The sequence below is a fragment of the Ranitomeya variabilis genome, chromosome 3 (genome assembly GCF_051348905.1).
Source record: "Ranitomeya variabilis isolate aRanVar5 chromosome 3, aRanVar5.hap1, whole genome shotgun sequence".
Taxonomy (NCBI): domain Eukaryota; kingdom Metazoa; phylum Chordata; class Amphibia; order Anura; family Dendrobatidae; genus Ranitomeya; species Ranitomeya variabilis.
Window position 1 is genome coordinate 735,047,120 of NC_135234.1, and position 24,849 is coordinate 735,071,968.

The window sequence follows — 24,849 nt, forward strand, 5'->3', positions numbered from 1 at the left end:
ATTGGAATTCTAGGCTCTAACATCGGATTCTGAACTACATAATCTTGAATGCTTTGTACCCTTGCAGTGAGTTGATCCACACAAGAGGACAGACCTTGAATGTCCATATCTACACCTGAGTCCTGAACCACCCAGAGGTTAAGTGGAAAAGAAAGACAAAACACACTGCAGAGAAAAAAAAATGGGCTCAGAACTTCTCTTATCCCTCTATTGAGATGCATTAACACTTTGTGGGCCAGCTGTACTGTTATGGGCCTGGTGGTTAGGAGCACCTGGAACGACCTGATGGTTAAACCAAAAGACAGGACAAGCTCTGGGAAGTGGGATCTCTGCTGACCGCAAACCCTGATCCTATTACACACACTAGAAATAGCCGTGAAGCGTACCTAACTCTCCCTGTTGTGAAATTGGATTTTGGGCTCCCCCGGTGGCCACTGGTGGAATTGAACTGGTGTGCATCATCCCCTCTGTTCACCTGTTTCCATCAGGATGTGGGAGTCGCTATTTAACCTTGCTCCTCTGTCACTTCCATGCCGGTCAACATTGTAATCAGAAGCCTTTCTGTGCATGTTCCTGCTTCTAGACAACTCCCAGCTAAGTTGGACTTTAGTCCTCGTTTGTTTTTGCATTTTGTTCCAGTTCACAGCTGTAGTTTCGTTTCTGTGTCTGGAAAGCTCTTGTGATCTGAAATTGCCACTCTGATGTTATGAGTTAATACTAGAGTCTTAAAGTAATTTCAGGATGGTATTTTGATAGGGTTTTCAGCTGACCATGAAAGTGCCCTTTCTGTCTTCCTGCTATCTAGTAAGCGTACCTCAATTTTGCTAAACCTATTTTCATACTACGTTTGTCATTTCATCTAAAATCACCGCCAATATATGTGGGGGCCTCTGTCTGCCTATCGGGGAAATTTCTCTAGAGGTGAGCCAGGACTATATTTTCCTCTGCCAGGATTAGTTAGTCCTCCGGCCGGCGCTGGGCGTCTAGGGATAAAAAACGTAGGCAACGCTACCCGGCTACTGTTAATTGTGCGGCAGGTTTAGTTCATGGTCAGTTTAGTTTCCATCCTTCCAAGAGCTAGGACTTATGTTTGCTGGGCTATGTTCTCTTGCCATTGAGAACCATAACAGTTTGACCGGCCCCAAAAAGGGTTAAATTAATTGACAGAGAAAGGAGAGAAAAGAGAAGTCTGCTGAAGATTTTTTTTTTTTTTTTTCCTTTCCCTTCAGTTCTGATTGTGCTTGTAATTGAATCTCTTGCAAGTCTGCCTATATTGCAGCCTTTCTCTCTCTCTCTCTCCTTCTAATCCTGGAATGGCTCTGTGTTCACCTGTTTAAAATGGATATTCAGAGTTTAGCTGCAGGTTTGAATAATCTCACCACGAAAGTTCAAAATTTACAAGATTTTGTTGTTCATGTTCCTATATCTGAACCTAGAATTCCTTTGCCTGAATTTTTCTCGGGGAATAGATCTTGCTTTCAAAATTTTAAAAATAATTGCAAGTTGTTTTTGTCCCTGAAATCTCGCTCTGTTGGAGATCCTGCTCAGCAGGTCAGGATTGTGATTTCCTTGCTCCGGGGCGACCCTCAGGATTGGGCTTTTGCATTGGCTCCAGGGGATCCTGCGTTGCTCAATGTGGATGCGTTTTTTCTGGCCTTGGGGTTGCTTTATGAGGAACCTCAGTTAGAGCTTCAGGCGGAAAAGGCCTTGATGTCCCTATCTCAGGGGCAAGACGAAGCTGAAATATACTGCCAGAAATTCCGTAAATGGGCTGTGCTTACTCAGTGGAATGAGTGCGCCCTGGCGGCGAATTTCAGAGAGGGTCTCTCTGATGCCATTAAGGATGTTATGGTGGGGTTCCCTGTGCCTGCGGGTCTGAATGAGTCCATGACAATGGCTATCCAGATCGATAGGCGTCTGCGGGAGCGCAAACCTGTGCACCATTTGGCGGTGTCTACTGAGAAGACGCCAGAGAATATGCAATGTGATAGAATTCTGTCCAGAAGTGAACGGCAGAATTTAAGACGAAAAAATGGGTTGTGCTTCTATTGCGGTGATTCAACTCATGTTATATCAGCATGCTCTAAGCGTACTAAGAAGCTTGATAAGTCTGTTTCAATTGGCACTTTACAGTCTAAGTTTATTCTATCTGTGACCCTGATTTGTTCTTTATCATCTATTACCGCGGATGCCTATGTCGACTCTGGCGCCGCTTTGAGTCTTATGGATTGGTCCTTTGCCAAACGCTGTGGGTATGATTTGGAGCCTCTTGAAACTCCTATACCCCTGAAGGGGATTGACTCCACCCCATTGGCTAGTAATAAACCACAATACTGGACACAAGTAACTATGCGGATTAATCCGGATCATCAGGAGATTATTCGCTTTCTTGTGCTGTATAACCTACATGATGTGTTGGTGCTTGGATTGCCATGGCTGCAATCTCATAACCCAGTCCTTGACTGGAAAGCTATGTCTGTGTTAAGCTGGGGATGTAAGGGGACGCATGGGGACGTACCTGTGGTTTCCATTTCATCATCTATTCCCTCTGAGATTCCTGAATTCTTGACTGAATTTCGTGACGTTTTTGAAGAACCTAAGCTTGGTTCATTACCTCCGCACCGGGAGTGCGATTGTGCCATAGATTTGATTCCGGGTAGTAAATACCCTAAGGGTCGTTTATTTAATCTGTCTGTGCCTGAACATGCTGCTATGCGAGAATATATAAAAGAGTCCTTGGAAAAGGGACATATTCGTCCTTCGTCATCTCCCTTAGGAGCCGGTTTTTTCTTTGTGGCTAAGAAAGATGGCTCTTTGAGACCGTGTATTGATTATCGGCTTTTGAATAAAATCACGGTTAAATATCAATACCCGTTGCCACTGCTGACTGATTTGTTTGCTCGCATAAAGGGGGCCAAGTGGTTCTCTAAGATAGATCTCCGTGGGGCGTATAATTTGGTGCGAATTAAGCAGGGGGATGAGTGGAAGACCGCATTTAATACGCCCGAGGGCCACTTTGAGTATTTGGTGATGCCTTTTGGTCTTTCAAATGCCCCTTCAGTCTTTCAGTCCTTTATGCATGACATTTTCCGTGATTATTTGGATAAATTTATGATTGTGTATCTGGATGATATTTTGATTTTTTCGGATGACTGGGACTCTCATGTCCAGCAGGTCAGGAGGGTTTTTCAGGTTTTGCGGTCTAATTCCTTGTGTGTGAAGGGTTCTAAGTGCGTTTTTGGGGTTCAAAAGATTTCCTTTTTGGGATATATTTTTTCCCCCTCTTCCATCGAGATGGATCCTGTCAAGGTTCAGGCTATTTGTGATTGGACGCAACCCTCTTCTCTTAAGAGTCTTCAGAAATTTTTGGGCTTTGCTAACTTTTATCGTCGATTTATTGCTGGTTTTTCTGATGTTGTTAAACCATTGACTGATTTGACTAAGAAGGGTGCTGATGTTGCTGATTGGTCCCCTGCTGCTGTGGAGGCCTTTCGGGAGCTTAAGCGCCGCTTTTCTTCCGCCCCTGTGTTGCGTCAGCCTGATGTTGCTCTTCCTTTTCAGGTTGAGGTCGACGCTTCTGAAATCGGAGCTGGGGCAGTTTTGTCGCAGAGAAGTTCCGATTGTTCCGTGATGAGACCTTGTGCCTTTTTCTCGCGTAAATTTTCGCCCGCCGAGCGGAATTATGATGTTGGGAATCGGGAGCTTTTGGCCATGAAGTGGGCTTTTGAGGAGTGGCGTCATTGGCTTGAGGGGGCTAGACATCAGGTGGTGGTATTGACTGACCACAAAAATCTAATTTATCTTGAGTCCGCCAGACGCCTGAATCCTAGACAGGCGCGCTGGTCATTGTTTTTCTCTCGGTTTAATTTTGTGGTGTCCTACCTGCCGGGTTCTAAGAATGTTAAGGCGGATGCCCTTTCTAGGAGTTTTGAGCCTGACTCACCTGGTAACTCTGAACCTACAGGTATCCTTAAGGATGGAGTGATATTGTCTGCCGTTTCTCCAGACCTGCGGCGGGCCTTGCAGGAGTTTCAGGCGGATAGACCTGATCGTTGCCCACCTGGTAGACTGTTTGTTCCTGATGATTGGACCAGTAAAGTCATTTCTGAGGTTCATTCTTCTGCGTTGACAGGTCATCCTGGAATCTTTGGTACCAGGGATTTGGTGGCAAGGTCCTTCTGGTGGCCTTCCCTGTCTCGAGATGTGCGAGGCTTTGTGCAGTCTTGTGACGTTTGTGCTCGGGCCAAGCCTTGTTGTTCTTGGGCTAGTGGATTGTTGTTGCCCTTGCCTATCCCGAAGAGGCCCTGGACGCACATCTCGATGGATTTTATTTCGGATCTTCCTGTTTCTCAGAAGATGTCTGTCATCTGGGTGGTGTGTGACCGTTTCTCTAAGATGGTCCAATTGGTTCCCCTGCCTAAGTTGCCTTCTTCTTCCGAGTTGGTTCCTCTGTTTTTTCAAAATGTGGTCCGTTTGCATGGTATTCCGGAGAATATCGTTTCTGACAGAGGAACCCAGTTCGTGTCTAGATTTTGGCGAGCATTCTGTGCTAGGATGGGCATAGATTTGTCTTTCTCGTCTGCTTTCCATCCTCAGACTAATGGCCAGACCGAGCGGACGAATCAGACCTTGGAGACATATTTGAGGTGTTTTGTGTCTGCAGATCAGGATGATTGGGTTGCTTTTTTGCCTTTAGCGGAGTTTGCCCTCAATAATCGGGCCAGCTCTGCCACCTTGGTGTCTCCTTTTTTCTGTAATTCGGGGTTTCATCCTCGATTTTCTTCTGGTCAGGTGGAATCTTCGGATTGTCCTGGAGTGGATGCTGTGGTGGAGAGGTTGCATCAGATTTGGGGGCAGGTAGTGGACAATTTGAAGTTGTCCCAGGAGAAGACTCAGCTTTTTGCCAACCGCCGGCGTCGGGTTGGTCCTCGGCTTTGTGTTGGGGACTTGGTGTGGTTGTCTTCTCGTTTTGTCCCTATGAGGGTTTCTTCTCCTAAGTTTAAGCCTCGGTTCATCGGCCCGTACAAGATATTGGAGATTCTTAACCCTGTGTCCTTCCGTTTGGACCTCCCTGCATCTTTTTCTATTCATAATGTTTTTCATCGGTCATTGTTGCACAGGTATGAGGTACCGGTTGTGCCTTCCGTTGAGCCTCCTGCTCCGGTGTTGGTTGAGGGCGAGTTGGAGTACGTTGTGGAAAAAATCTTGGACTCCCGTGTTTCCAGACGGAAACTCCAGTATCTGGTCAAATGGAAGGGATACGGTCAGGAGGATAATTCTTGGGTGACTGCCTCTGATGTTCATGCCTCCGATCTGGTCCGTGCCTTTCATAGGGCTCATCCTGATCGCCCTGGTGGTTCTGGTGAGGGTTCGGTGCCCCCTCCTTGAGGGGGGGGTACTGTTGTGAAATTGGATTTTGGGCTCCCCCGGTGGCCACTGGTGGAATTGAACTGGTGTGCATCATCCCCTCTGTTCACCTGTTTCCATCAGGATGTGGGAGTCGCTATTTAACCTTGCTCCTCTGTCACTTCCATGCCGGTCAACATTGTAATCAGAAGCCTTTCTGTGCATGTTCCTGCTTCTAGACAACTCCCAGCTAAGTTGGACTTTAGTCCTCGTTTGTTTTTGCATTTTGTTCCAGTTCACAGCTGTAGTTTCGTTTCTGTGTCTGGAAAGCTCTTGTGATCTGAAATTGCCACTCTGATGTTATGAGTTAATACTAGAGTCTTAAAGTAATTTCAGGATGGTATTTTGATAGGGTTTTCAGCTGACCATGAAAGTGCCCTTTCTGTCTTCCTGCTATCTAGTAAGCGTACCTCAATTTTGCTAAACCTATTTTCATACTACGTTTGTCATTTCATCTAAAATCACCGCCAATATATGTGGGGGCCTCTGTCTGCCTATCGGGGAAATTTCTCTAGAGGTGAGCCAGGACTATATTTTCCTCTGCCAGGATTAGTTAGTCCTCCGGCCGGCGCTGGGCGTCTAGGGATAAAAAACGTAGGCAACGCTACCCGGCTACTGTTAATTGTGCGGCAGGTTTAGTTCATGGTCAGTTTAGTTTCCATCCTTCCAAGAGCTAGGACTTATGTTTGCTGGGCTATGTTCTCTTGCCATTGAGAACCATAACATCTCCCTAGACGCCTCTTCACAGCCTAAGAGCTAACTACCCCTAAAGATAGGAAAATAAAGCCTTACCTTGCCTCAGAGAAATTCCCCAAAGGAAAAGGCAGCCCCCCTCAAATATTGACTGTGAGTTAAGAGGAAAGTCACAAACACAGAAATGAAACAGGTTTTAGCAAAGGAGGCCAGTCTTCACTAAATAGCAGAGGATATTAAAGGGATCTATGCGGTCAGCACAAAAACTACAAAAAACCACGCAGAGTGTGCAAAAAGACCCCCGCACCGACTCACGGTGCGGAGGTGCCACTCTGCACCCCAGAGCTTCCAGCTAGCAAGGCAATATCATGATAGCAAGCTGGACTAGAACTTAGCAAGTACTAAGAAATATATTCAGTACACAATGAACAACAAATGAACTAGCAGGGACTTAGCTTCTGCTGGAGTAGACAGGTCATCAGAAAGATCCTAGAGAGATCTGAACCAGTACTAAGACATTGACAGCTGGCATGGAGTAACGATCTGAGTGGAGTTAAATAGAGAAGCCAGCCCGGCCATAAATGAGGACAGCTGAGGAAGCAAACTCAAGAACCAGCAGTTCCACTCACAGCCACCAGAGGGAGTTCATGGACAGAACTCGCCGAAGTACCATTCATGACCACAGGAGGGAGTTCGAGAACGGAATTCACAACAGTGTTGTTCTTCACAACTTTACAAGATACCTTGATTGCCCATCATCTGTTGCTGATGAAGTTGATTCTGCAAATACTGTCTTGTCTACTACACGTGTTCTTCCTTCACGTCGTCAGCCCTCTGGCCTAAAAGTTCGTGATGTCTTAACAAACTATTTTGTTTCACCAGAGGGATTGACTGTCTGGCAAGACAATGCTGTTTCTCTATAATTTTTTTGTTCACTTCTAACTTAATAAATAGAATAATGTTCCTATTTGAATTGTGTTGTATGTTTTTCCTAACAAAGTACCTATTTTGTTAAGTAGTCACATCATGTATGTAGTCCTAACAATACATGACACTCATTGTTTTTAAAACATTTTTACTGCTCAAAGCATATATATAGTAGCCAAAAACATATTCACTTCATATGTAATTGTAGTCATATTAACCAGAACAAACAATAAAGCATAACATGCCAATGGCACAAATAACATTACACCCAAAACAGCGTAAATGACAGCCAAATAACTATTAAAAAAAAATACAGTTTCTGGTAGGTTGGGGGTGGTGATGGCGAGTGGCCAGCATGTGCGGAACTTGGCCTAGGTGGTTGACCAACCTGACTGTCAACCTGTGGTAGTCCAGATATATGTGAAGGATTGTGTTGCAAGGATCTATCCTGTGTCTGAGGTAAAAATTGTTGTTGAGGGTAGAAGTGCATTAACTCCTGTGTACTGGATTGACCCATTTGGTCATACCCCCCAATATGGCCATGTCGAGCAGACACATGTTGAGACCAGCCTCCAAACGTGTGTCTGCTCAAGTGGGCAGATTGGGCAGGTGCTGGATACTCATACATTAGCCTAGGTTGTGTTTGTTGGTGGGTTTGGGCAGGCTGTGGCTGTGGTGCAATACGTGGCGGGGGTGCTGCTGCGACTGGTTATGTTTGTTCCTGTGGAAGGTCTTGCACTGCAAGAAGGTTGTAGATAACATTTGTCATCTTTCTAGGTAGTTAAACACAGGAGTAGGGTTGTTTGGGGCGTTGCTGCATCTATTACTATTTTTAGACAACCTCTGGTCCGCAGCCTGAGCAAGCGTGGAATGGGACGCAAGTAGCGGGCAAGACTGTGGAAGTACGCTTCCTCCCCATCATGGGCAGCCCTGGACAAATAGTCCAACACCCCTGTATCCACTTGCCTCCTGGTGGTAGAATGCACCCTTCTGCGCCGCCCACGGAGTGGTCTTGTAGTAGGCTGTGGTGATGTATCCAGAGCCAAGGTTTGACTGCTGCTGTGGGCGCCTTCCTCCACCTCTGGATTGGCCTCCTGTGTGGCAGAAGACGCTGCTGCTGGTGGTGGTGGTTGGTTGCTGCTTGTTGGTTGGGCAGATGGGCCAGCCACTTCGGCACCTTCACCAACGGGGTCAATCACCACCTCGGAGTCAGATGCAGTCTCCCTTTCTGTAAGATTTAACTCTGTTCTGGTAATCCAAAAATTAAAAAAAACTTTAAGAAAAAACATATTCATGTTATAACATGTGTTACGAATTTTGGGACATGCATGAACTTACGGTCTGAGCTCCATCACCGGTGCAAGAAAATTAAGATGCTCAAAATAAACATATGTTCGCTTTTGGGGGCTGCATCACCACTACGCTCAAAAAGTTGACGTTCACGCCGGTATTGGTCCCTGCAACTCCGCCAGCGTCTATTGACATCATTCACTGCAAAGAAAAACAAGAATTGTTTTAACTATTAAGCACATAACTCCAACAGGTACAGGGTATGCAATTGCACACGGGCCCTGGAGCCTAGGGGGACATAAAAGTCCCTTTGTCCTATATAAAAGGACTATTGCTAGTAAATTTTACACATATTTGGGTGTCATGTTGATTTTGCATCCGAAAACAAGAGTTTAACAGTTATCTCACTAATAACCACACCACATATGATGTGTTCATGGTAATTTTTCTCAGGAAGGCAATTTTTAAGATATTTTGGTAAAGGATAGTACTTACAAATTTCTTGCTGCACCTCATGAGGTCGCTCATCAAAATTGGGGAACATGTGGTGACAGATTGCCCTCCATGCTGCGTCTTTACGTCCACGGTCAGCATAATGTGTGTCGCATTGGTCCCATAATTCTGTTCTATCATAGACCAGAGCTATCAGCATCTCCACATTTATATGTCTGGCCATGCCTCTACACAGTACACTCCATGGAGGCGTGCTTCCTGGTTTTCAATGCAGCGTGGCCCAGAAATTTGCATGCCAAAGCTTCCTGATAATGGATGATTCAATTTCCTGTCACCTGGAGAAGTCTTCTGTATTTCTCGCAATGTACACGGATGGTCCGTGTGTAATCCGATTTTTTCTCGCACCCATAGATTTGCATTGGCGATTCTCGGCCGAGATACACTGACAATCGCAGCATGCTGCGATTTCACTCGGATCCTGAATATGGCCGAAAAACAACGGATAATAGGAGCTGCCCTATAGATTAACATTGGGCCGAGTGCTATGCGATTTCTTATCGCATTGCACACGTCCGTATTACGGTCTAGTGTGACTCCGGCCTTAAAAACCCCATAATGACCGGTGTAATGGGTTTTTCGTGACAGAGAGGAGTCAGAAGTGTCTGTTTTCTCCTATTCCTGCACTGATTAGAAGCACTACACCTTTATATTAAACAGTGCAGGTTTCTTTTAGTAGTGCAGGGGTTAATCTGCTAAGTTGAGAGCTCCTGAAAGCTTTCCTGCATTTAGGCTCTCAGCTGTTCACTGTTTGCCACTCCCATCTCCCATACAATCCGGGCCCTGGCAAGCACTCACTGTAGAGATAGCTTATGCTGCATGGCTGGAGAGAGTGGTTTGTGGTTGTTGTTTGAGAAAGCATTTGGTGGATTTATCTGTAACTGTTGCTAAGTTTTAGGTGCGTGCTAATTTCCTTTCCTTCTCCATCTTAAGTTTTACCCCATCCGCCACTCTCTGGTACATCCTTCTGTTATTTGTGTGAGTACAGTTGTATGATTGGTATTTTCCTTTATCCCTGTTTGTATTATCTTGCTAGTCTGTTTGGTGTATTATGGTACACTACTACTCCCCTCTTCCCTGGGTGGGGGAAAAGTACAGACTGAGGGCGGATTCAGAAGCTAAGGCAAGGTATATGGCCCTGGCGTCTTCACCATCAGAAGTAACCGGGGAACAGGGCGAGCTAGAGCGCCCCTAATGTTAGGGACAGGGAACAAGCCCCTGGTCCCGATACACCCGACAACAGAGCATGACAATCACACCAAATTTTTAAAATCTGATATGTGTCATATTATGTAGTAATAACTCTGGAATGCTTCAACATATCCCATTGATTTTGAGATTGTTTTGTAGTGACACATCATACTTTATGACAATAGTAAATTTATGTATATGAAAGAGAATTGTAGAGGTAGGCCTCATAAACATCCTGTAAAAATTATAAAAATGATGAAGGAGGGCATTATACACAACCTGGAAAAAGTAGTGACTCTGATGATGTGAAGGAAGAGGACAAGAAAAAAAAGAAGCCATGAACCCAGGTACGGACTGGGGCTGAAATTCCGCCCTGGCATATGAAACCACACAGCCCCATGCTATCCCCATCCCCAAGCACCAGATGGGATATATTACTAATGTTACCCTGCATGGAGGAAAGGAAGATTTACTACAAGACCAATATTTCTAATGATACCAGAGGTCTGCTGGGGTAAGTCACGGAGTCAGCGACTTTGTGCTCCATCACAACTCTTAACAGTATGGGTGTCTTGAGAACACAGATTTTGTTAACAACATAGCAGACAAGGCGGCCCACGACCAGAAAGGCCCTTCTGCCTTTTGCCAGAATTGCCAGATGGCCAGTCCGGCCCTGCATGAACCATATACCCCTTTTTTGGGTGGGAAGTGGGACATACTGCAAAGTGAGACAGGAAGCTGGGTTTTATGGATGAGTGTGCTTGCTGTGCTCCTACAACAGACACAGTTTCACCTGAAATGGCCTCAGCCTCTGCGTGCACCATCAGCAGCACCTTCACTTACCAATCCCTTACTGCACATTTTGCACATTTTAAATTGTGGCAATGCGGTTTGATAGTCAGTAATGCCAGAAGCCAACATAGCTATGGCATTACCGTGTGTGGCAGGCAATCCCGGCATGTTTATTGGCAAACGTCTAACATGCTGGGCTGGGACATGAGAATGGCGCTAGAACATCCACGATACTCTATTGAGTAACAAGCGTACCCGAGCACTTCGATTCTCAATCGAGTATCGAGCAGTGGCAAGCTTGCTTGCTCATCACTACAAATAATGATAAAAAAATTCCGTTTCACAACAGTTGGTAAAGCAAGAAGCTGTTCTGGAATGTTAACCCTTTATACTGACATCTAGTAGCCAATATTGAAACTGCACTGTCACATAATTTCATTTGATCCAATCACCTAATATTCTTCAAAAAAAGATGATGATTTTGGGTCGTCTTATTGTCTAAGAACACAACCCAAACCTTTAAATTTAGCATTGCATGTAAAGTCTAAACAGAAACAGGGAGTTCTGGTTGGCAAAGTTATTCATCAGTGCCTAGATTAATGTTCTATGCCTACTTGTTTTGACAGATATACTGTAGCGAAAGGGAAGGCAAACAAAATAACATCCATTCCCATCATCCAGGCTGTGCATAGATAACCTCTGCGGCCTGCATTATTAATCAGAGTGTTAGGATGTATGACTGGAGCTGCTCTTCTCGGGTGAAAGTCGTTGCAATGTGCTGTAATGAAAATAAGTGCAGGCAATAAAATGCCAACTTTCTTTCTTACAAAATCACCTCTGTTAATGTCCTCCGAATTGTGGATTTTTTTTATCTACATTGCATTTTTTTCTTCAAGGTGATGATTTTTTTTTTTAGATTATGAAGAGTTCCATTTTTAAAGTCTCATTTTCCAGGGATTGGCGTTACTGCTGGCAGTATATTCTCAATCACAGCTATTTCTGCTGTCAGGATTTTGCAGCGTATTTCCGTTGGTTTCTTGTATGCCGGTAGGTCTCTTGATAAAAAGAGGGCAGCGCATTTTCAATATGTTACCCTGTCTCTTCTCATGTATCGCTGGCCCGGCTGTCACTGATGACAAATCATCACTATTAGAGTTTTAGCTGTCTATTATTTTTAGGAAACAAATTGGTCTCCATGCCCTTTGACTTCTGTGCTCCAGTGCTCAACCTACTGGGGAAAACACAGAAACAGCAGTTCTGCAGATTTGCTTTTGGATCAGGGGAAAAGACTTCATTCATCTCAATTGGCTAATATATTAATAGCAATTACATTAGCATTTGGCCGTGGCAGGGGGCCGACACTGGCTGCAAAGGGACCAAGTGCAAAAATTGTGTTTGGGGCCTTTGTTCCCTTCAATGCCAACACATACTGTAAGGGTATAATAAAACATTAATCTGTAAAGAAAATGGTAAAGAATACCAGTCTATAGCTTAGAATGCTGTGATCAATAAAATGATGATACTTACAGTAATATGCACCACCAGCTTAAAATAAATATCACATATAAATCATTGCTTTTCTCGGATGCTGGAAAAATGTTGCATGTTTTTATGAGCTCTCTAAACGTTTACAGACGGTTAGCAACTCTGAGAACACATAGCACACCTCAGACAGTGGACATATTTATTATTTTACTCATTTATACTGTATAATATCATCTTATTCCACAGCACTTTACAGTCATTATCATCTCTGTCCCCATCGGGGCTCGCAATCTAGAATCCCTATCAGTATGACTTTGGAGGGTGGGAGGAAACCGAAGAACCTGGAGGAAGCCCACGCAAACATGGTGAGAACATTCAATCTCCTTGCAGATGCTGTACTTGGGCAGATTTTAACCCCATAAACAACGTGCATTTTAATTAATAGATCTTGGAATAAAAATGAGTTCCACAATTGGATGTGTTGAAAAAAATGCTCCTCTGCTGAGATAATCTTATAAATGTGCCGCAGCTATGTACTGTGTAATACCTGTGTTGTACCATGCAGGAGCACGGTCTGATCATACCACATCATCTTCTGGGCAGGGGAGGAAGCAAAAATATGTCAAGATGCGTCCCCTATAAAAAACAGAAAAAAAATAAGCAACCATTTACAAACCTGATGCCCATTCCATTGAAGCCCTTGTCTCCTGTAAAAAAAGAAAAATAATAAACCACCATATCCCTTACCTATCCGACATACTGTCCCACGCCGTAATCCATCCCAGCAATAACTGCTTTAGGCTATGTGCACACGTAGGAAAAAGAGGTGCAGAATTTTCTGCACAAAATCCGCATCTCCTGGCAGAATCCGCAGCTGCGGTTTTTATGTGGATTTTGTGCGGTTTTTATGCAGAATTGCTGCGGATTTTGTGCGGATTTTGTGCGGATTTTGCCACTGCGGATTTTTAACATGGAGGGGTGCAGAAACGCTGCAGATCTGCACAAAAGTGACAATCACTTCTTTGAAATCCGTAGCACTTCCGCACTGATTTTTCCTCACCGTCTGCACATCTTTTTTTTTTTCCCATTCACTAACATTGTACTGTACATCACAGTGCAGATCTGCAGCGTTTCTGCGTGGCAAAATCTGCATCGTGTGCACATACCCTTACAACCTGGATGGTACCAAGATGTGACCATTCAGGCTGAAGAGCAGAGTACTGAAAGCAGGTTGCGGGATGCAGTGACAGACAGAAGGCAGAGCATGGGTTACCAGATTTAATAGTTTTAATTTTAACAAGGGGTTAACTCCTTGCAGGGAGATTAAGGGTTAAACAGGGGAATAGCAGTCCAATTGTGGATAATATGCAGGGTAAATAAAGTGACAGAAGTTCAGTGATGCACTTATGTCAGAAGTGCAGGTACCACTTGGGGGTTGGTAGCGCCGTCATCGGCTGGTGAGGTGCTGGTCCAAGGAGTTTCAGCTGGTAATGGCGGTCCGTCTTCTGGCGGAAGCGGTCAGTCTCTTGTACCTTCCGCTGATCCCCTAGTCCAAGAACATATGCGGCCGTATCAAACAATGTCGCAGCACGATCAAGGCCCTCTTTAGGCAGGAAGGCATCTGATGTTAAGGTGGGCTGCAAACATCTGTCCAATAGCCGATTCTCTCTTTGCGGCACGGGTGCTGTAGTCATGGTCATGAAATGCACGGCACCTTGCTCTCTGTCAGTTACCAGGCATGCTGCACTTCTCTCTCTGCAGTACCCACTGGTCACGGCGGGAGTACACTAATGCGGGCCAACGCAGCCCTATGGGAGGTGGAGCCGCATATTCCTCACTGTAATAAGCGGCACCACGTGACCGCTCATACAGGAAGAAACTGCGGCGCTGAGAGGAAGCAGCGAGGGAGCCGGGTGAGTATTTTATTTCCAGCGGGTGGGCGCACAGGGGGTGGGAGGGGGGTGGTGACAGGGATCTTTATTTTAAACACACACACACAAAAAAAAAGATTTTTCATATCTTCTCTCCAGCGAACGCTGCTGGAGAGAAGAAATGAATGGCGGCTTCAGCACCACGCTGGGGGGACAGCACTTACTGTAGTGCTGTCTCCTGCATGGCACACGGACTGCACACGGACAGCATCCGTGTGCGGTACGTGTTTTACACGGACCCATTGACTTTAATGGATCCGTGTGATCCGTGCGCTCCCACAAACACTGACATGTCTCCGTGTTTTGCACACGGACACACGGTCCGTGAAAGCACGCTGACATGTGCAGAGACACATTGATTTTAATGTGTCTACGTGAGTCAGTGTCTCCGGTACGTGAGAAAACTGACACCTCACGTACCGGAGCCACTGACGTGTGAAACCGGCCTTACAGTACAATGAAGTGACTTCATAGAGGTCACCTCCGGTCATTGTAGCTGCATTCCAACACTTCACTGTGAGTGGCACGATGAACTGCAGTGACATCAATGAGATCAGCCAGAGTACCATGAGTTTTCTCAGTTTTTCAGCCTGGATGGTCGCATCTTGGTACCATTCAGGTTACAAAGCAGTTATCTGAGATGGAATTACGGTATGGGACAATATGTCAGACAGGTGAGGAATATGGTGGTTTACTACTTTTCTTTTTTTTACAGGACACAAGGGCATAAGGTGAGTATACACTATGTTCCAAATTATTATGCAAATTACATTTTTATCAGATTTTCCTAAATGGTCGGTGCAAGTGACAGTCAGTCTAATAAAAGTAATCACCCGTTAGAGTATACATCGAATTTTATTGAAGAAACCTCCCAATGATAACAGTATAATCTCCAAAATGAATAAAACCTCAAAATGCGCTGTTCCAAATTATTATGCACAGTAGAATTTCTAAACATTTGATATGTTTTAAAGAACTGAAAATGCTCATTTGTGGAATTTGCAGCATTAGGAGGTCACATTCACTGAACAAAAAAGCTATTTAACGCGAAAACATCCCAACAGACCAAGTTACATGTTAACATAGCAACCTTTCTTTGATGTCACCTTCACAGTTCTTGCATCCATTGAACTTGTGAGTTTGTGGAGAGTTTCTGCTTGTATTTCTTCCCTCCCAGAGCTGCTGTTTTGATGTGAACTGCCTCCCACACTCATAGATCTTTTGCTTGATGATCCTCTAAAGGTTCTCTATAGGGTTGAGGTCAGGGGAAGATGGTGGCCACACCATAAGTTTATCTCCTTTTATGCCCATAGCAGCCAATGACTCAGAGGTATTCTTTGCAGCATGAGATGGTGCATTTTCATGCATGAAGATGGTTTTGCTCCTGAAGGCACGTTTCTGCTTTTTAGACCATAGAAGAAAGTCAGAAACTCTATATACTTTGCAGAGGTCATTTTCAGACCTTCAGGAACCTTAAAGGGCCCTACCAGCTGTTTCTCCATGATTCCAGCCCAAAACATGACTCCTTCACCTCCTTGCTGACATCGCAGCCTTGTTGGGACATGTGGCCATCCACCAACCATCCACTACTCCATCCATGTGGACCATCCAGGGATGCTCAACACTTATCAGTAAACAAGACTGTTTGGAAATTAGTCTTCATGTATGTGTGGGCCCAATACAACCATTTCTGCTTGTGAACACTGTTTAAGGGTAGCCGAATAGTAGGTTTATGCACCACAGCAAGCCTTTGAAGGAGCCTACACCTTGAGGTTCGAGGGACTCCAGAGGAACCAGCAGCTTCAAATATCTGTTTGCTCCTTTGTAATGGCTTTTTAGCAGCTGCTCTCTTAATCCGATGAACTTGCCTGGCAGAAATCTTCCTCATTATGCCTTTATCAGCACAAACACATTTGTGCTCAGATACAGCCACAAATCTCTTAACAGTACGATGATCACGCTTATGTTTTTGGAAAATTTCTAATGTTTTCATCCCTTCACCAAGGCATTGCACTATTTAACACTTTTCAGCAGCAGAGAGATCCTTTTTATTTCCCATATTGCTTGAAACCTGTGGCCTGCTTAATAATGTGGAACATCATTTTTAAGTAGTTTTCCTTTAATTAGAATCACCTGGAAAACCAATTATCACATGTGTTTAAGATTGATTTCAGTGATCCATTGAGCCCTGAGACACAATACCATCCACAAGTTTATTTGAAAAACAAAACAATTAAATCTTTATGACACTTAAATTCAATTTGCATAATAATTTGGAACACGGTGTATAGTTGTTTATTTTTTTTTATTTTTAAGGTGAGTATAACTATGTTTTTTTACTTTTAAATAAATTTATTAAACAGGGTGTTTTGTATTATTTCAAATGAAGGACTTTATTCTGTCTGTATGTTTATTTACAATATGACTATGGGGTTAGTAATGGGGGCGCCTTATAGACTGGGCCTCTCTATTACTAACCTGTGGATCTTGGCACCATCCGGGTTGAAAACTATTAATCCCCAGGCATGGATCACGGCATGGGACAGAACATCGGACAGGTGAGACAAATATGAACCCCACTTGCCACTGCTACAGGGCAAGTGGGAAGAGCCGGGCAAAGTGCCAGAATTGGTGCATCTAATAGATACGCCTTTTCTGGACAGCTGCGAGCTGCTATTTTTAGTTTGGGAGGGCTAATATCCATGGCCCCTTACCAGCCTGAGAATACCAACCCCCAGCTGTCTGCTTAAGTAAGGTTGGTTGTTAAAAATGGGGAACTCCACACCATTTTTTTTAAATTCTTTATTTAAATAATTTAAAAAAAAAAAACAGCATGGGGACCCCTCTAGTCTTGATAACCAGCCTTGCTAACGCTGACAGCTGAGGGCTGCAGCCTGCAGCTGTCAGTTTTGCCTGGCTGGTTATCAAAAATATAGGGGAAGCCATGCCGTTTAAAAAAAAAAAAAAATTTCTTTAGAGTGCAGGCGCCGGCTAATGAATACTGCCATCAGCTACACCTGTTCTTGCTTTTATTAGCGGCAGCAGGCACAGGCTGATGGGGGCAGTAGTCCCATCAGCCAATGCCAGTGACTGGAAGTACATTTTTTACCTCCGATTACAGCTGTGCGCTCATGCTGTCATTTGACAGTGTGGGAACCACGGCTGTCTCACCGGCTGTAATGATTTCACCGCCGATCAGAAGCGGTGTTTGCCATGCTGTCATGCACATGACAGCTTGACAAACATCCAGTGTTTGGGGGCTGAACCCGAACAGTAACACGGCTTTCCTGGTGAAGTTCATGTTCGTTGTCTGTGCCCGAACAGTAGGTGTTTGGTACTGACGCCAAACTTTACTGTTTGTGTTCACCCATCTCTATTAGTCAGTTTTCCCCTCCTAATAATTATATGAATGAACTGGCCACTGTACTCTTTCCCTGAATTCATTACAAGTCACTCTCCTGCGTCCTCAACTCCCCTCGACTGCGCACTCCTGCTCCCCCGATTCATTACAATTACATGCCATACCGTCCCAATTGATGTTTTCTCTCCTACTCCCACCCTCAAATCATTATAATATGATGTCCTCTCTCACAGCCTAATTTCATTCACTTTATTAAAAAAAAATAGAAAAAAATTAATACTTACCTCTCCATATATTCTCCTGTGGCTCCACTTCATGTTGTGACCAGCACGTACATGCTGGGAAGATGACATCATGTGCAAGCTGAGTCACAGAGATGGCAATGGGAGCTCACCTGCAACTGTGCTGGCGCTGCCATTCTCTATTGTCGGCAGTGAAGCTTCAGGAAGCTTCCCTGCCTGGTTCCACCGATTGTGGAGAACACAATAATATAATGAGGGCAATCTGACCATGGGATCCTCTGGGGTTTTAGACCTCGGACAGTGTCCTAGATTGCCTTGATTATAATCCTCTTATCCCTACATGGACCACTCACACACTAGACACATTCCGCATTTACAGAATCAGAAGCTGAGTATGTGCTGTCTGGCCCTAGTGTGCTGCAGAAGAGTCCACTGTATAACTGGCCCACTCCAAAAATAGGTCCCTCCAGCAAATCTGTCTCCATCCTTCCAGACAAGAATACCACAGTGAGAGACAGGGTTCAATTACCTCTCCTACGGACATCCACATAGGCTTCCTGCCACCCCATCAAAACTGAGAGCAGTTTAGTTTGGCTCCCCCCAAATGTCCTGGCTCTAGCCAGTTATAAAAATAGATACTACGCTTGATCTTAGCCAAAAAGTCCTAGAGGTGCCCACTGATAAAAAGGTGTAAGACAAATTTCCCAGCATAGGAGTTGGCACAGTTTCTGAACATGGCCCTGGCTCTGTGGATCTGTTCATCTATAACCAGTGGATGACAGGGACGGACAAACTGTGCAGCTGCCCAGGGGCCTAGTAGCAAAAGGGGCCCAGTTCCACCTCCAAAGCAGTGAGCAACTTTCGTCAAAGACACATAAAGGGGTGAATCATGGTGAGATATTGGCCCATAAAAGGCCATGGTGCCCTCTTCTGTCTGTGTCTTCCCCTGGTGGATGATATTCTTGTAAGAATGTGTTTCTCTGTATTAACAGGCAATGTACTCAATGTAACTGTCTGGATAAACTGAAATATATGGCAGAAAATGTAAGCTGTTAATAAATGTCCTATCATTGACACAATGACACTATCCAAGACTTGGATTTATGACCCTTTACATGGACACACCAAATACAGGACTAAATCGGTCACAAAGATTTATATCATGTTGCAACATCCAAGAAATCTGCTCCAGAGATGGTGGGAAAATATCGCCTCTGAACTTTATGAAACTTTTACACTTTATCTGAACTCACAAAGGATTTAAGGTGGGTTTACGCCATTTGACGCCCACCGATCGGTAAATTGCAGCAGTCATTGAATCGCTTGTTTACACATTCAGACTGCCCTTAGCAATACGTGGTGTGATAGATAGCTCTGAGCACATAGCTGCCACTGTTCTCGGCAGCGCAACTTGTGTTTACACAGGATGATGCACCGCCGAGAATGATTATCTTTCGTGCTGCACAGATGATTTCACCAGATGAATGAGTACTTTGTTAGCAACTGGATGAACCTCAGGCTGTTTAGGCCTCTTTCACCCTTCAGTCTTCTGGTGTCAGTCAAAATCCGTCATAGCGACGGATCCGTCAAAAATAGTGAAAAACAGAAACAACGGATCCGGTTTTTCGATGGATCCATATAGCGGATCCATCGAAAAACCGGATCCGTTGCATCCGTCGCATCCGTTTTTCCATCCATTTCTTCCGTTTTTTCAACAGATCTGTTTTTTCATATCTCCAAATGGGAGGCTCTCAAACGTGATTGGCTACTGGAAAATAATGGAAACCTATATATTGAGTGTTTTAACACCCCATCTTTGAGAGGTTGTAGAGCAAGTGGCAGAAATGGAAGGCGTTCTAGCAAACATTGCGACCATTTATGTGGATTTTGGAATTGAGGAATGAAGCCACATATCAGGTTTATATAGATTTGGGGCTGTCTGGTCAATTGGATACTAAATACAGATTTGGAGCATGCTCAGTGTAAAAAAACGGAATCCAGCGGTGGATTCCGTCATTTGACGGACAGCGATGGATCCTGCGCCCATAGGCTTCCATTCTAGCCAGTGACGTATGCCGCTGGATCCGTCGCTGTCCGACTTTTCAACGCAGACAAAAAACGTTACTTTGTCTGTCCTCTCCAGGCAATGGATAAAAAAATTCCGAGGGATCCAGCGCACGATGGACGAAAAGTGAGGCCATCCGTCGTAATCCGTCGCTAATACAAGTCTATGAGAAAAAGATGGATCCAGAGGGCAAATTCACTGGATCCGTTTTTTTTTCACAAAACGATGGATTTTGACTGAAACAAAAAGCCTTGAAGTGTGAAAGAGGCCTTAGACTGCAAAATTATAGTGAAACGCTTGTTCCCAGGATAATCTGGCAGTGTAAATGGACCCTTGTTCTCCAGATTTAAGCCCACCATATACGATAGCTTTCAGTCAAAGATTGCTCATCTGGTGGCTTTCTCTCCCAAATCTGCCATACACTGAGCTCGGTCAAGCGTTCCTGTGTTTTCCAGCAGAAAGCTGCTGCAAGACTCCGCTGGCAGTGGCCATTCCCCAAGACAACAAAAGGATCAGTTGTTGGAAATCCAATTTGACAGGTTCTTCTTTCCCTTGACATTATCTGTTAGAGGAGAGTTTGGTGGCTTCGGATAACATTAGTATAATGTGCCTGGGGGTCTTTTGGCATTGTGCACATTTGGACATTCTGTTAAAGCATCACTCCACTTTTTTTTTTATTGCAGCGCTGGAGTTGTGCTACTGACATAAGATCCCTGCACCTAATATTATACTTACCTGTTCCCGGCACCGCTCCGTTCCTGCGCTGCCATCTTGTGACCACACATTTTGATTGACTGAAAGTCAGAGGTGATGGTCACAAGCTCTCAATGCAAATCTATGAAAGCCAGAACTAGACTCTCATAGACTTGCATTGAAAAGTGACATCCAGCTCGCTCGGCAAACACTGGAGAAATCCGGCAGGTCACAAACTGCCGGAGACCGAGAAGAGCAGCGGCGATAGGAGGGAAAGAAGGCAGCAGATGAGAATAGACTGAGTGCAGGAGTCTTACATTAGTAGCGCCACTCCAGTGCTGCAATAAAAAATAAAATACATGCTGGAGTGGCCCTTTAAGTTTTCAGAACAGGCAAACAGATTAAGTGATTCATCATATTAATAATGCAAAACTAAAGCAAAGGAACCCCATGGATTATTATGAGCTCCGTCTGGATTCTGTTTCTTAACTTTTTTTTTATTTTGTTCTCCAGTGACATTGGGCCTTATAGATACTGTACTTCACTATGGCTCATGAAGATTCCTTATTATTCTCAAAATCTTAATGTTTAACATGTTTTCTTTTATTTCAGAAAGCCATTAAAAAGGTTTTCCAAGAGATAAAATGTTAAAAGGGCACAGACTGGTGTATGTAAATATATATATATATATATATATATATATATATATATATATATATATATATATATTATATTATACACATATACATAACAATTAATATTCACCCTCTATTTTCCGCAGCTCTCATTCCAACTCTTATCTAATCCTCACCGACCTCTGCTTCCGGCGCTGTCTTGATACATCAGAAATGGCCTGGGACGCCCTCTTATCCAATGACTAGCTGCAGCGGTGACCTACCTTAGCCACTTCTTATTCCCTTACAGCAGCAGGATGACTGAATGTCTCTGAACCCCTATGTCATCACTTCTATAGCCCGTCCATCTGTAACAGAACCTTAGTATTTTTTTGCTTTAGCTTATTTTAATGATCTTGTAGCTGCACAGTCAGCACAGCTGAGAAAAGACATACCGTATATCCATCAACTTCAATTGAGGTGTGAATAAAGGGAATTTTTCTCCCTCCTATTGATCTAGATGAGAGAAAGGCATAAGGCGTGCAGGGGAATATTTTCTTTTTTGTTCTTATGCGGATCAACAATCAAAAGAACATTTTTTTTTTTACAATCACATTCATTCTAGTATCACCTCATGTCTTAGTTCCATTTCATAGGAAAGTGCACCACTGGTGGTTGACAATTCGTACCAACAACAAGGCATGGCTGCACCGCTGACAGCTTTGCCACTGCACTGGGTGGATGCAACACTTGCAAGATGTATTAGAAAGAGCTTGTAAGTGCATGCTCATGACCTAGCAAGACTGGCCACCATTGATATACTATAGAGACTTGTCCGGTGCTTCTTAGCTCCGCACTTGGTGATAAACAAGTCTCTTCCTGGTATGTACGTAGAGATTGAGCTGCCAATCACCTGGGAAAACCAGTCTGGGGTGGCTCTGGACTAGTCTAGTCACTAGCGATAGTTCTGGACACATGTTTTAACTGGTTTGAGATAAAATATACTTGGCTGCAGTCACCCGCACTTTGGGCAGCATCAATCAGGTAATAGATTCCTTTAAACTATGGAACTTGCACAGTTTGACTTCAAAGGAGTTGTCTCCTCACAAAAAAAGACACTTGTCAAATTCAAGGAGACCCGGTCATTAGGGAATCGTCACATGACTGGCTTCAGAAGTCCCAGAAAATAAGTTATTATAGCTAGGATTTAGTGAAGCCTACATGGGGGTCTCAGGTTGTGTCTGCAGAGTAGTTGCTGACTGTTTGAGTAAGCTGAATGGTCAAAACCTGAAAATTACTAAAGAGGACCAAATAAGGAGAAGAAAGCTATGTCAGAAGCTAGAAAGCCTGGGAAAAAAATAGAGGCAGAAAAGAGTTAAACAGTCCAAGATCAACCCACAATGGGTATCCAAGAGTTAATCCAAAGGAGTAGTCAAGTAATATTCGAGCCAGAAAATATTGATATTCATCAGAATGTCACGCAAGAAAGGATACAATATCTGGTATAGGATTGCCGGACCCATCCTGTGGTTAGCCTACTGAAGAGATCCCTTGATTGGCCAGTCAGAAAAGACCACTTGATTGACCAGGACTCTCCTTGATCATAGGTGATTTGCTGAGCCAGCAACACTGAGAAAACTAGAAAAGTGGGAAAAGGTAATATCGGCACCGAAATCCGAAAAGGTAAGATCATATCATAAGGAATATGTGTCTGGCCACACATTACAATTAAAATACCCCTATAAAAATGTGTTGACTTCTTATGACAGCCCCTTTAAGTCCATCTAAAGATGAAGAAAATAAGTTCTAAAGTCCATCACCTTTGGATCAATCTTTTCTCTGAACTTGAAAATGTAATTTTTCCAAACACTAATGAACGTGGCATACCTTAGGTCATCTTCCATCAGGTTTATTTTATTACAGAAGCATATAGTTATTCTGTACTTCAGATAAGGTTACCACTAATTGTAGGTCACGCAAAACAATTAAATTAATTTGCTAAGCAACAAAATACACACTGAGGATTTAATTACCATAAATGCACGACACAGGTCCATTAGAGCTGGCTACAACACATTTGTTTTACATTAAATTATAATTATTTTCCCTGAGGTCTACCTAAAAGTCTCATAATTAATTGGCAAACAAATCAACAGCAAAGGTCAAAATATGAGTGTGTAAGAGCGTAAAATATGATGTTTTTAGCACTCCTTCTTCAGTGTCCGAAAACAATTTTCCCAAAGGCTCTGGGGCAAGAGATTATGAATAAAAGAATAATCACGGCTTGTGCGAAAATTGTACTGAGAAGAATGATCAGGCAGGGTTATACAGAGCTCAGCATTCAGTGGTGGAGGTGAGGTTATACAGAGATCACCATTCAATGGTGAGGGCAGGGTTATGCAGAAACCTCTTCAAATGTAATGTTTATGGTTGTGGCCAAAAAGTTCAATTTTTGTCTCGTCATCACTCAAATTACCTTGTTCTAGAAGTTTTGAGGCTTGTCTCTGTGCTGTTTTGCATATTGTAGGTGAGAAACTTTGTGGCATTTTGCAGTAATGGCTTTCTACTGGTGCATCTTGAAACAGCCACACCGCTAGTTTTCAGAGAGTCCTGTATTTCAGCTGATGTTACTTGAGGGTTTTTCTTTGCATCCCAAATAATTTTCCTGGCAGTTGTGGACTACATTTTTGTTGGTCTACCTGTTAGGTGTCGAGTTCCCGCCGCTGCACAGGGGGAATCTCGAACCATGTCCGCTGTGGTCTCCCATTCTCCTCCAGCTGCAGTGGTGCCTGCTCAGCGGAGATGTCAGTCTCAGTGTCTGGCTCAGGCAGATAGTGTGCGCTTGGATACTGCTGATATTCTAGGCTCAGCCATTGTAACTTGCACTATTCTTCGGCGGGCAGATGCTTCTGGGACTAAGTCCTCCTTTTCCTCCACTGAACATGCCCAAGGGTCGACATTCCATTGGAGGTCTGGGGTCACATGCTCAGGTCCTGTAGCGGCTCCTATTGGACCACTAGGAAGGTCCTTGTCTGCTACAGCTATAAAAGGTTCGCATGGCCGCACAGCCATGCAATAGTATCAACCTATGTCATGAGCTTTGCTACTTTGTGGTCATGTCTGCATGTGGTCAGGGTTGGCTGAAATAAGACCCTTGAATACCAGCACCTCCGGTGAGGAGTTTTGTGTGTGTGAATTCAGGGCTGGCGTATAGCCACTAGAATTCCGGCACCACCAGAGAGGAGTTGCTCATGTGCTAGGCTGACTGCATGACCACTGTTTGCTCTTTGCTCTGTTAGGTAGCTGTGATCCTCTGTGAGGTTAACAGGGCACAACATTTTCCTATCTTAGAGATTCTGTGAAGTAACAGAGTTAGCTTATACTGCCATATAGTGCCGCCAATTGCTAGCAGCAGGTTTTCTCCTGCACAGTGGACCCCGGGTTGCGAACGCACCTATTTTAACTCATATATATACTCAGTGCATTCTGCCAACCCTAACATAATACTAGCTCCAGGGTCTGGCTAGTAAATAGCGGACAATCAGCGTCTACAGCAGTACATCCAGCAGCTGGAGGGTAGGTTGGGGGCCCTTGAGTGCACAACCTCGGCTGTGGATGTCACCGCAGTCGCTGTACAGGCTGCTAGCAT